General features: G+C 38.4%; 1 protein-coding gene across 1 annotated transcript in view; it reads left to right on the top strand.

Moving 5' to 3' along the window:
- LOC115293402 (protocadherin alpha-10-like) overlaps positions 1-6,182 on the top strand; it is a 16,491-nt gene that overhangs the window by 1,343 nt on the left and 8,966 nt on the right. The window lies entirely within an intron of this gene.

Genomic DNA, 6,182 nt, shown 5'->3' with positions numbered 1-6,182 from the left:
GTCGGCCACCTCCACCGACACGCTGGCCGTGGCCGACAGCGAAGGCGAGCCTCCGTCCCGTGCGGTCACTACTAGAGTGTAGTGCGACACGCTCTCGCGGTCCAGGGCGCTGTCCAGCACCAGCGAATAGTAATTCTTGAAGGTGGACACCAGCTTGAAAGGGACTTGGGGTGTTAGTGAGCAGGCCACCTGCCCGTTGGCGCCAGAATCATGGTCAGTTACACTGATTAAGGCGATGACAGTCCCCAGTGGAGCATCCTCTGGAACCGACAGCGATAGTGAAGTCACTAGCAACTCCGGAGCATTATCGTTAATATCCAAGACTTCTATCAAGATTGTGCAGTGACCAAACATCGGGGGATTTCCTTTGTCAACTGCTTCTATTTGAAGTTTCCATAATTTAGTTTCTTCAAAATCTATTTTTCCATTTACTTTTATTTCTCCACTTAGTGAATCAATGTGAAAAGAGGTTTCTGTATTAGAAGAGACATCAGTTGCAAAGGAATAAAGAATGTGACTGTTGGAACCTTCATCCAAATCCGAGGCATTAAGTCTAATAACCAATGTACCGTTTCTCGAATTCTCCAGTAATTTTACACGATGGACTGCTTTGTCAAATACTGGGGGGTTGTCATTTACATCCAGCACTGTGATGTGTAATTCTGTGGTACCTGTCAGCTCAGGTTTGCCCCCATCAGTTGCTTTGAGCACCAAGATAAGCTTTGAGTCAACTTCCCTATCTAAAGATTTTTTTAGTACTAATTGGAGTGGTTTTATCTGTTCCTCGTTGGTGGGTATTTCCAGAGAGAAATATTCGTTTGAGCTCAGTTTGTAAGTCAGCAGAGCGTTGGCCCCAATATCTGCATCAGAGGCGCCCTCTAGTGAAAAATGAGAGTCAGGCGCCCTAGTTTCGGAAATAAACAATTTTTTTTGTGTCGCTGGGAACACTGGGGGGTTGTCATTAATGTCCTTCACCTCCACCTCCACATGGAAAATCTGCAGCGGCCTGTCCACGATCACCTCCAGGTGGATGCTGCAGTCTGCGTTCCGCCCGCACAGCTCCTCCCGGTCGATCCGACCATTCACAAACAAAATGCCATTCTGCAGATTTACCTCCAGGAGATCGCCGCGACCTTTGGACACCACTCGGAAAAAGCGCGGCACCAGCTCTGCCAGCTCCAGTCCCAGGTCCTGGGCGATGCGGCCCACGAAGGTGCCGTGTTTGGATTCCTCCGGGACCGAGTAGTGGAGCTGACCGCTCTCGGCCTCCGACGCTGCCCCGAGCAGAATCGAGAGCAGCAAGAGCTTGACTTCCTGGCCACCTGATCCTGAAGCTAACATCCTGCTGTTTCAGGTTAGTTAATCAACGTTTCATGAGAGGAAAGGTGTAGTCCTTTTAGATCTTTCTTCTGAATCTTTTCTTGAGATCCCAAATAATCTTAACAACATGGGTGTGTATAGTCTTTAAAACACCGGAACAGTGGAGATTCTTCCTGGTCCGTGAATAATCGTAATTTTCTTCTGTTAAAAGAATCCTCTTCTTGGAGAACAACGACATCCCGTGGCTCAAAATGGAAGTGCCTTTGCGTTTATAGTATTTCTTTCACCTATATTGCTTGTCATAATCCCTTCATATATTGGTCCATGTTTTACTTTGTAGGCTTTTAATTCTTTCTTTATACGTTCCTTGTGTGTGACCACTAGCTCTATAAAAGTAGTTTCATTCTTACAAATTAGAATCCTAAGAAGAGTTTCATCTTGGATATAGACATCTAAGAGGACATACGAACTAACTGTACATTATCATGTATCATTATCAGGTATATAAAAATGAAAAGTCCATGATTGTAGGTTACTAGTGTCATGCTTTTTAGACTTCTAGAAATTTATTACTTTGGAATGGCCTCTTATTAAGTTTACTCCATTTCTAACACTATAATTTCTATTGCTTAATCCTTGTACTATGTTAAATTATTCTAAACATTTAGTTCAGTTGTACCGAGAAGAATTCAAGACACAAGTTCTCTAAGTTACCACCTCAATATAATGGTGTTTCAAATCAATGCTGATATGCAAGCTACTTATCAGTTTATCCAAAGATTTATTTTATTTGATGTTGATGAATTTACCAAGTACTGACTCTTAGAAATAAAAAGTATATTTATCTTTACTTCATTTTAAATCTTCTTTCAATTATCATATATACTAAGCATGAATATTGTAGTTTCCATCCTGAAGAACAACTTAAATTTGCATTATATCCACTACTATTTGAAAAATAATTTCTTTCTACCCCCCCAACCCAATGAATCAGAAACTCAAGTTATATGTGTCTGATTGCTTATACCCATTTTATTCCAAAAATAGTTTAAGAACACTAGAATATAAAAAGCATTCCCAATCTAATTCATTCACTCAATTTTATTTTCCTCTTATCTCAGATACAAAAACCAAACTGAAATTTGCATAGCAACTGTTTTTGACTGCAATAAACTTATCATTTTTGTATAAAATAGAAAAATAGTTTGATCATTCTCACGACTGCTAAGAAACCAACTATCCAATATTTGAAATCCATCTGATATGATAGCAGCCAGTGGAAAAACCCCAAACTTCCCTACTAAAAACAAACAAACAAACAAACAAACAAACATTGTAAATGACTACTCATGGGAATCTTGGATTTTAGGTGAAAGTCATTTGGAATACTTTTTAAATAGTGATTTATTATAAATCTATGCAAAATATTTATAGTTATAACTACTCTTAATGATTTTTTTAGTTGTGGAAGCCATAAACTCAAGACCAACTTATTTGCCTCAAGAAGAGAAAAAATATGTTTAGCATTTGGGGAGGTAGTGACAAAATTCAGAAAAAAAATGAATAAGAAATAAATCTCCTTGTGTTTGCTAATTTAATAATCCAGTCCCTTTGGGAATGATGCCATACTGAATGGCCATTTCATTTTTGGCTTAAGAGATTGCTTCATTAATAAAGTACACATTAAAAATAGTTTTCCAAGCCCCTAAATTCCAAGGCTATCATATAGCTAACTAGCTATAGTATACCAGTAAAGCTATGGGTTGGTTACTGATCCTGACACAGACTGTAACAAATACTATGCCATCAAAAGCTGTAGAGTATTCATGACTAGTCTGAGTTTAATGCCATCCAATAAAGAGTACATTAAACATAACTATAAAATTAAGATGCTATCATTTTAAAAGAAATTGACCAATTCCTTTTCTTTTTGGCAAGTATGTTAAAAGTAAGTAGTGATTTGGATCTTTTGTTTCATTCTGACATGTCAATAATTCTAAATAGGATGAAAGAAACTATCCATAAAGTTTTTTTAAATCGTTATCTTAAAATCAAGATAGAGGAAGGCATTGTCAAACTAAGAACAGTAACGTGTCTTTACTATCTCTCAATTTCTTTTGAAATCCCACCTCATTTCCTCCCCTATTTGCACTTCCTCTTCCAGAGACTTTAAAATTGTTTTGATGCTGGGTAAAATGCTAACTGGTTATGTTAAATTTTTGGCAAATATTTGGGTTTTTTCATTTTTTAACATTTTATTTATTTTTAAGAGAGAGAGAGAGAGAGAGCAGAGGAGGGTCAGAGAGAGAGGGAGACACAGAATCTGAAGCAGGCTCCAGTCTTAACCAACTGAGCCACCCAGATGCCTCAAATATTTGTTTTTTTTAATATTTTATTTATTTTTGATACAGAGAGAGACAGAGCATGAGAGGGGGAGGGGCAGAGAGAGAAGGAGACACAGAACCGGAAGCAGGCTCCAGGCTCTGAGCTAGCTGGCAGCACAGTCTGACGCGGGGCTCAAACCCACGAACGTGAGATCTGACCTGAGCCGAAGCCAGAGGCTTAACCGACTGAGCCACCCAGGCGCCCCGCAAATATTTGTTTTTAATGTGCCCCCCAAACTAAAGTAAAAATAAATAGAGCTAAATTGGTAAATACATAATTCTGTGTTTCAATAATTGCTCAGATGAACAGATACCTTTGTATAAGACGTTTCTGCAAGGGGGATACAATGACATTATAAAAGGCTTAAAGAGAGGACAGATAAGAGAAAAGAATTCTGTACACAAGTTGAAATACTCTGCATTACCTTTTCATTTGCAATCTCTGAGATTTAGGGACTGGTCATGGGAAGTATTAACATTGAAGGCGATGCCATGCTTAAATTCCTGCCACAATTGTCTTTTTTTGGTGTTCCTAAACTTGAGTAGGGATCTCAAGGGTTATTTTTAGGCTTTGAGGGGCGGGGGCAGAGAAAAACAGAGAGAGAGAAAGAAAGAGAGAATCCCAAGCGGGCTCCGCACTGTCAGCAATGGGCCAATGGGGGCTCGAACTCATGAAATGCAAGATCATGTCCTAAGCCAAAATCAGAGTGGGATATTTAACCAACTGAACCACCAGGTGCCTGTAGAGTTCAAGATTTATTGGAAGCTATTGGTGAGGCACATTTAGACTAAACTTCAGGTGCATACAGAAAGGAAAATGTATTGCTAAGAATCAGAATCAAGATCATAAACTAATTGTACTGCTTTTTTGGTAACACTGAACTTAACAAAATCAATAAAAATTAAATCATAGGTATCGGATAACAAGCTTCAGAAAGGAATAATGAATAGGATAGGGTTGGCATCATGCATGTTAATTATCCTGCATTTCTCAGTCTACCTGATCCAATATAATCGTGTTTAAGATGACTAAAGAAGCTATAAACTAATTTGCACTTATATGATATCAAATCAGTAGGAAGCATTCTAAGAAAACAAGTCCGTTTTCTCTTCAAATTTTTCATATTAATTTGGACTAAAGTAATTTTTTGATCTCCTTAAAATAAAGTGATTTTCAAATATTCTCCATTATTAAACATAATCATGACTTTCTCACAGTGAAAAAGCTAATATTTGAATATCATAAGCAATATTTCATGCTGATAAAGTAGTAGATAATGAAAAGCTATTCTATAAAATTATGTAAATATAAAACTTTTTCTCTTCAAAAAAAAGTGAATAATACACACTGGCAAAGTAACACCACTACCAAATGAAAAATGAAAATCATTTTAAAAGCACAGAAACACTTAATTTCATCAAATAGGACATTTATTTTTATTTTTTAATGTTTATTCTTGAGAGAGAGCATGTATGCAGGGGGGGAGGGCAGAGAGATAAGGGGACACAGGATCCTAAGCCAGCTCAGGGCTGACAGCAGTGAGACCTGATGTGGGGCTCCCACCCGTGAGATCATGACCTGAGCCAATTTAGAATGCTCAACTGAGTGAGCCACCCAGGTGCCCGCATTAGGACATTTATGAATGAATTTTAAGTCTACATACCTTACCACTAAAAATAAAATGTAAACGCTGCCTATTGAGGATATAGTATGCATTATGTTACGTTGCACTACAAATATTTTTTCATTAGAGAGCAAAAGGCACATTTTCACTGTCAAGAGAATTTATCAGAGCAGTCTTGGTTAATGAAGTAGGGTCATTTCAAAATTTAGATTCAAAAGTTAAATAAACTTGAAGTACTAATGAAGTACAAATTAAATAAAGTACGAATCTCATTAATACTTGTAACAAAGACAGTGGTTTAAAAAAAACCTACAAACTACATTAAATACTTGTATTGCAAATATAAATATTTAAAAATAAGTTGAATATTTTAAAATTTGAAGTACCGAGAAAAAATTGATCCATAGGGTACAACAGACAAAATACAACATGAACTTTAAAATAAATAATATTATATTAGGTACTACCAAAAATATTTCATTACAGAAATATGCTATGTCATAAAAAATAAAGGTATCTGAGACATATATAAAAGGGGAAAGCAATTAATAGACTATTATTCATAAGGCAACATATGGAAATAAGAAGTAATCACTCACCTTCCTAGAGTAGTCCTCTCCACTAGACTGTTCATCCCTTTCCATGTCTGGTACTGGACACGGGGGAAGGCTGGGGCTGAAGGCCATGAGGTCGGCCTTGGGCGCGCCCTCCCCAGAGCACACCCTCTGCCGCCTCTGCTGCGAGCACGACCAGCTCCCCACGGCGCTCGAGCACACCAGCGCCGGCTTCGCAGGCCCGCACGCGCCCTCGCGGGGCGGCGCCGAGCACCGCAGCGCCGTGTACAGCAGCAGCG

Source organism: Suricata suricatta, chromosome 6 (assembly GCF_006229205.1).
Source record: "Suricata suricatta isolate VVHF042 chromosome 6, meerkat_22Aug2017_6uvM2_HiC, whole genome shotgun sequence".
Lineage (NCBI taxonomy): Eukaryota > Metazoa > Chordata > Mammalia > Carnivora > Herpestidae > Suricata > Suricata suricatta.
This window is presented reverse-complemented; position numbering and strand designations above follow the sequence as displayed.